Source organism: Pseudorasbora parva, chromosome 12 (genome assembly GCF_024679245.1).
Source record: "Pseudorasbora parva isolate DD20220531a chromosome 12, ASM2467924v1, whole genome shotgun sequence".
Classification (NCBI taxonomy): domain Eukaryota; kingdom Metazoa; phylum Chordata; class Actinopteri; order Cypriniformes; family Gobionidae; genus Pseudorasbora; species Pseudorasbora parva.
This window is the reverse complement of record NC_090183.1, coordinates 41,935,350-41,943,183: the sequence shown is the minus strand read 5'-3', so window position 1 is coordinate 41,943,183 and position 7,834 is coordinate 41,935,350. Positions and strand designations below refer to the sequence as shown.

The 7,834-nt window shown below is 37.6% G+C and overlaps 1 long non-coding RNA gene across 1 annotated transcript in view; it reads right to left on the bottom strand.

Moving 5' to 3' along the window:
* Nucleotides 1-5,057: 5,057 nt before the first annotated feature.
* The window catches only part of LOC137093687 (uncharacterized), a 30,337-nt gene continuing 27,560 nt past the window's right edge, over nucleotides 5,058-7,834 (bottom strand). Inside the window, exon 3 of the long non-coding RNA XR_010908543.1 lies at nucleotides 5,058-6,228. This is a non-coding gene — a long non-coding RNA (uncharacterized lncRNA). The remainder of the gene's footprint in view (nucleotides 6,229-7,834) is intronic.

The following is a 7,834-nucleotide window of genomic DNA, read 5'->3' as shown; positions in this document are numbered from 1 at the left end:
AGTAATACAGGAGTAATGTAACGCATTACAATTCTGAGACAGTAATATTGTAATGTAATGAATTACTTTTAAAAAGCAGTAATAAGTAATCTATAATATATTACAGTTTGGAAGTAACTTGCACAACACTGTTATAGACACAGTTCCATATACTCGTCAACGCTGATTTTTACTCTTTACTCTGTTAATTTTAGGCCCTGTTGGGACGTGTTTAGATAATGACGTCTGAACTGGAGGCCATTAATTAGCAAGTTGATATCTCAAGCTGTGCAGATGCAGCGAGAGGTGATACGCTGGAGATACATTCCTCTGCTGATATGAGATGTGTTTTGAGGTTTCTTTAACACAACAATCAAAGTTCGGTTGGGGTAGCTGGTCTCAGATCAGTGCACGATGAAGTGTTGAGAGTGGGATGCTTAGCATGTCAAGCCACACTCATGTCACGAACCGCTAGCAGACGAGAGAGTTGCTGACTTCAGAACAGGCTAATCTTCTCCTCCTCCTGGCAAACAAGTCTTATCACTAACACTAGACAGCAAATGCTAGATGGAGAGAGTGAAAGAACGAAAGAAACAAAGGAGAGTCAAAAGCTAGCAAACATGCCACAGGGGGTTGAATTTTCCAGGCGTTTGCTCACAAGATCTACAGAGATTAATGATAAAGTCAAGGATCTCGGGTGTTATTTTTCGTGTGTTCTCACACGGGGAATGTTTAAGAGCCAAAGCGAGGAAACTCCAACATGAGAAAAATATGTTGTGAGTAGAGCTTTCAAAAACATTTCCATTTTTCCATTCTGTTAATCCCACATTATTACAGACATCCTTTGTTCTTACAGAAAACATGTCCATCACCTCTAAAGCCTTATAATCATTTCCTTAATGGTGATGTGTTATAATTTGAAACAATAGTGAAAACATAATGAATTCACTGACAGCTACATTTTTAATAAAGCACACACACAAGCTTTTAGACTTTTTTTCTGTGCTTTATTAAAAATAGCTGTCAGTGAATTCATTGCAATTTTGGATGTAACACTATTCTTTCTGGCACCAATACAACAATTATTTTCATGTTATGGCCATAAACTGTTAAAAAGGCCAATATTAAAAATTCATGACAGTAAATTCTATACTATTTTGTTTTAAATATGACAAAATGTATATTTATCAAATAAAAAAACATACAAGTAAAATCAATTGTTTTAGATTAAAAGCAAGGCATTGCAAACATTTTAATGTAAAATTTGTTTTTTTTAAAACTATCACATAATGAATCTTAGATATTCATTTGCAAAGATGACATTACCAGTGCTATAGAATTATTATTGTTTTTAAAGATGAACTCTGTGTGTGCTGTTAGTGGCAGCAAAGGCAGTCTAAACATTAAAATAGAGAAAATTAACAATTAAATATCAAATACCTGCTGCTTGAGAATATTTCTAATACATCAGAAATGATCAGACAATAACTGATATGGTACCGATATATCGTGTATCCTCAATTAAATAAATTGTACATGTTGTTCCAAACCCGTAAGGCCTTTGTTCATCTTTGGAAAACAAATGAAGATCTTCTGATGGAATCCGGGAGCTCTGGGCCCTCTATAGACAGCAACATATTCGAGGTGCTGCGTCTGTAGCCATTTTTAAGAAACATCTTAAGACACATCTTTTCCAATTGCACCTGAACAATAAAGAATAGCACTTAACTATCCATTTAAATTTTGTTTGTTTGTCAAAGAAAAAAAACAGTTTGTGTACGGTGCTTAATTAACGGAGACTTCTTACAGCTCTTACAGGTTGTTGGCCTTGTTAGTTTCGTTGCTTCTATTGCTCTCCCCTTTTTGTAAGTCGCTTTGGATAAAAGCGTCTGCTAAATGATTAAATGTAAATGTCAAGAAAGTTAGTAAAAAACATCATTTAAATAGTCCATGTGACTCCAATGTTTCAACCTTAATTTTTTGAAGTGATGAGAATATTTTTTGTGCATGAAAACAATAACGCATTTATTCAACCATTTTGTTGAAACGCAGTTTCTGTTGTAAATAGTGCAGTACTCTCGAGATCTACAGCAGCTGACGCTGTTCACGTGAGCACCACAACGCATGCACGTACAGATCGCACAATGTAGGAAACCGGCACAGCCCAGAACAAAATTGTTGAATTATTTTTTATTGTAGTCATTATAATTGTAGTCATTATTTTTGTTTGCACACAAAGTATTTTTGTCTCTTCATTAAATTGAGGAACTAACAGGTTTGGAATGACATGAGGGTAAGGAATTATTGACAGTATTTTCATTTCTGGGGTGGACTATACAAATTTAGGCAAAAAATACTTAGGAGCCACTTAAACCATTTACTTACTCACATAACTTACTTAACCAACCACTCACAACACTGCAGCCTTACAAGCACTGTTCTCTTTACTAGTTATTTAGCTTGGATGTGGATTAATCTGGGTCAGAGGCCAAAAGTAATTTGGGGAATTTGTGAAATGTCTCAGCATCATTATTTGTTATTTATTTCAGTTTCTGGCTGCTTTGAAAGCTGCAGCTGTTGTCATATAACCTCTGGAAGAATAACCGGAGCCCTGCTGGCAGCACTGCGCTAATGATCCACTGTGTGCGTGTCTAAATGCCTGTTGCTCCGCATGTTTCTGCATACAAATGTTTATTTTTGTGCCTCTCACACACACAGAGTCAAAGAAACACACGAGGGGTTAGAGGTCAGCTGGCTAATGTATCTTCCATGTGGCATCAGAATGGGATTTGAAATATTCCAGGCTACGTCTGTGTGGAATTCTGGATGAAAGAGAGGCAACATTTCCGGGATGCTTCGTAAGTTGCTCTGCTCTGACTTGTTTGGGCAACTGTTGTACTCTGATTATGGAAAAAAGGATAGCAGATAAACATCAGTGCAGATAGAGAAAGACTAAAAGTGGCGTATCAGACGAGCAAAGGCTAAATCTCGGTCTCAGACCACCACTGAGGGAGTCACAGCAGGAGGTCCACATATAACCCACAGAGCAACTTCTCCATCTAGAAATAGACACTATTAAATGTAAATAGACAGAGCAGCAAACTGTTGACGCAAGCATTTCAATTAACAACCAAAGAGCAAACATGCTAAAGCTAACCGTTTCAACCACAATCACAGCTTGTTTGAATATTCAGTAAGTCAACTGCGGGTGTAATGCAAGGATATTTACGAGTCATTAGGCACACTATATATAGTTTAAATGTCCTGGACGTGTTTTAGGGTGAGTTCTTGTGTAGAGTTAGTAACTTCAGTTTCTTTTTAGGAAAATAAGGGACCTATACATTTAAGATTAATGCCTGCAGCTACAAAAACACTCCCAGCTTGACTGAATTAAATGCTGAAATGCATTTTAGATGCAATCACCAACCATTTTGATTTTGGCTCAACTACATACACATTCATTGCATCCTTTTTTAAAACAAAAATAATTTGAACGTCGCACTGAAGTGTTAATCGATCAGTGGTTTTAAAACCTGGACTGGAGGCAGAGTCCTGCACATTTTGTGTCTCCCTCATATATCACCCCTGATTCAACTCATTAACTAGTTAGTAGAGACTGCAAGAACTAAATTGGGTGTGTCTGATAAGAGAGACATTCAAAACAGGGCTATTCAAATCTTACCCTGGAGGGCCAATGCACTGCAGAGTTTAGCTCCAACCCTGATCAAACACACCCACCTGTGATTTTCTAATAATCCTGAAGACATGGATGTGCAAGAGGAAGACTGAAGGACAGCGCATTATTTATTTCATACAATTCTCTCAAAAATCTACTGATTAAAAGCAAGCAATTTTGCATTTAAAAGTTGTCGAATAGCCGTCCAAATAGAGCCCTGGCGTCTAAGTTAAAACAAGGCAAAATTTGAGCTCGGGTAAGTGAAAATGTAATAGACGTCTAACCATAGACCAAGAATAGACTAGTTATCTAGATCAGTGGTTTTCAAACCTGGCCTGGAGGCACAGCCCTACACATTTTGTGTCTCCATCATTTATCACACCTGATTCAACTCATCAACTCGTTAGTAGAGACTGCAAGAACTAAATTGGGTGTGTCTGATAAGAGAGACATTCATGTGCTGGGCTGGGCAGCCTCCAGGACAGGTTTGAAAAGCACTCCACTAGAGAATTGTAAATGCATATATTTCAAGATGAACAGATCAATTCATATTGTCAACTAAAACTATAAAAATGTTTTTTGGCAATTGAAATAATTCTGAAGTAAAAACATATTTAAAGCTTTGTATTTTAGGCATTTTAATTAGTTAATAAAAGAAAACACAAAGCCTATCACAATTGACAATTGACATTTTAACTGAAAAAAAGGTAAAACTTGCCACTGTAGTAACCCAGCATGAAATAGCCATCATTTCACCGTCTCGGTTAACTACAGCCCCATATAGTCCGGCTATGAGTGACTCGCCTCAAGCCAGGACAACCATGAATTTGGCCACATGCGGTTTTTGCCAAAATCACTCGCAAGATGTGTGATATTCCATCATGTAAGCAAAATCAACAGTGATAACAAGGTGTTTGGTTTCATTTCTTTGACATGTACTAGATGACTAGTCTATTCTTGTGCTATGGTTAAATGTTTATTACATTTTCAGTGACAGCCCAAATTTTGCCTGGTTTTAGCCTAGACGTCAGGGCTGTCTTTTAAACCCAATATTGCTTGCTGGGAATACACACAGTCAACCATGATTAATTTATTCCACATGCAAAAGTGAACCCGGTGTACAATAAAACAGCTTTTATTAGATCTCATGAGAGCGTTTATGATTTTAAACAAATTGCTATTTCTTTCTTTAGTGCAACTTTAGAGTTCAACTTTATAAATGGGACGGTTCTGTATTGTAACAAATGCTCAGGAACCCTATCAGTGTGCATATGCTTTTAAAGTAAGTGTTTGTGTAAGTGTGCATTTGCAGTCACCCATATGCCCGATAGCATGCAGGGATGCGAATGTGTGATGATTAGAGCGTGGATCTTATCTAATACACAGGGGCACGATTCTGCTTTTGTCCCGCGCCAGACCCCCTTCTCTCCCACCTGAGCTGGGCTGGACCTCCTGCAGTTTGGACGACCGCCATGTGTTTGCCTTCACTGGTTTGGAACCGCTGCGGCATCTCTGGTTTAAACTGAGGAAGAGGGGGGAATACTCTTTCATATCTCAAAGCACCGAGACAGAATTACGGACCAAGCCAGCACACACACACTAAAGCCACATCTCCACATGATCAAACAGATGACTGATTGCACAGGCCTCCGGGGAAAGAGAGAAAGGGGGATAAAGAACGAAATGGGTGGTGGTTTTCCAAAAAGGCTTTGCACCTCAGTGACACCAAATATGTGTGTAGTGTGTGTGACAAAGAAGGCAGCGGGACAAAAAAATGGTTTTGATTAGAGAGCTGTTTGTGGTTTTGGGTGCATGGGTGTGTTAGATTGGAAGCTGCCACCATTATATAGAAGGGGAAAGGAACGAGAGAGATTATGTCTACAAATGTGCGTGGAAACCAAACAGATCCTGTGGGGGGCGATGTAACCACGTCTTTGGAATATAATGAGCTAAATATACGTTTCTTCCGGATGTAGCGAATGCTTAAAGGGAAAGGTGTCATTTGGTGCCAGTAGGGATACCGAATAAAATTCCTAAAATAATGATTGTTTTTAAACAGGTTTCCCAAACAGTCCGTCCCCCATTGGTTGGGCAAACTGCTGCGAATTCATGCTATTGGTTGAGCCATTTTTGGGGTGTTCAGACTAAAAGAACAATGTTTTGACTGCACCAGAGACACTTCTCAGGGGTTTTAATTTGGTTTGGCATAGTAAGTTGGGATAGAAGAATGTATCTTAGCATATTTTATTACCTATAACTATTACGATTTGTTTTGCGAAGCGCTGAAATAACAACAAACTGTGTATTCATGCCATCTCTCATTACTAAACCACTGGTGATCCTTATGAAACACGAGCTGGACTGACCGTTACCTTCAATTTTGAAATTCAGCTATTATTTTCTCAAATAAACTCTGGAAATGTGAAGAACTGAGTTTGTGCAGCTTGCCTGGCAATTAGACACAGGATTTTATCATCACAGCAAACCACAAGTGGTGAAACACAGCAACATGGTCTGGCGCTCCTCAGGGTTATGTCCGCAGTCCAACTCTGTTCTCACTCGTCACTCCTTAACTGCAACAAACACATTACTAAATGAATGATTGAATGACACAACAGTCACAAACAGTCATGAGGCGCCAGCCAAAAATGACATCACAGATGGCTTAACAAAAATTCAGATTCAGAATAAGGACTAATGAATAATGAGTTCATGAGGCAGTTCACATGTAAAACGATTTCAGGTTTTGTGGGTTAAAGATTTAATTTATCTTAACTAGACCATAAAACACTCTAATCCACCCCTTTCTATGCACTTCCAAATCCAAACATAAGTTAACTCTTGAACTTGTTCTTAGGAACATAACACAGAATCCAAGTCATAAACACTTCAATATGCATTGGCTGCAGCATTGAAACACAAAGTGCCAGTTTCAAGGGGCTCTCACCAACACGTTAAACTCAATTAATGTCTGACTAAACTTGTAATCATGTTTTACGACTTAAACCTCACATGCATTAAATAAATTGAATATCTTATAATAGCAGATACTTTATTTAGAGCTCATTGGAGTCAATGTCATGTCATTTGCAGCTGCGTGCGCATTGAGGTGGCAGAAAAACAGTGGTAACAAGTTAATAAAAATGGGCAAAATCGACGGAATAAGAGAAAAAAAAAAAACGTCTTCTTGTGCCTTTGGATGTCAGAATCGGAATGCAAAAAAGGATGGTCTTCATATTTATAGAGTACACTGTCAGACTCCTTTAGGAGTACAACAGCTTGTCACTGGGTAGTAGACATCTTTGTTCCTTATTTACCCCTAAGGTTCATAATAGTACAAGTAGTTTAAGGGTAAAAAGGTACAAAACTGTCCTTTTAAGGGTTCTGCCCAAGTGACAAGCTGCCCTACTGACAAAAATTGTAAAAAAAATAAATATCTGAGAGTGTACCGTCATCGAAGACACTCTGCGAAGCAAAACCCAGACATTTATGGTTGCAAGCCACAGACTGGACCTGAAACCTGCGATGATTAGTCTACTCTTAAAGCACTGATTAGATGTAAACGTTAGATCTACATAATATTCACATATGCAGTTCGGGACATAATAGCTTTGCATGAAATAATATTTAAACCTATAACATTTTATATAGTTAACATTTAAACATAAAATTTATCTCACAATACATGCAATATTGAGTTTATATCTTGCAATTCTGATATTTCTTCTTAGAATTGAGAAGCATAATCTCGGAAATCCGAAATAAGTAAAAATTGTGTGTTTTTTTTTTTTACATGCAACTGCAGAACTGTACTTTCTGCCATCAGCCCACAAAACACATCTGTTTTCAAACATTTTAATGCTATCTAGGGTCATATGTCATATATTAACAGATTTATTTTTTTGGATTATACTTAACCACTGTTATCTCTACTGTATTGCCTTTCGAAACCACAGCGGCTGGCATTGTCAAGTCAGAATTTCAACATACTGTACATTAAATGGCATATAAAAAGACTTTTCTTCTTGGATGGCACAATGCCATTTCTTTTAAACACCTGCCCATATTATGTGTGTATGAGGTAAACGGAGAAAATATTTAAAACATTACAAAGTTTATGCAGGAAACCTTTGCATCTGTCAAACTGTGTTTATATATATAAATGTATATATGTGTGTG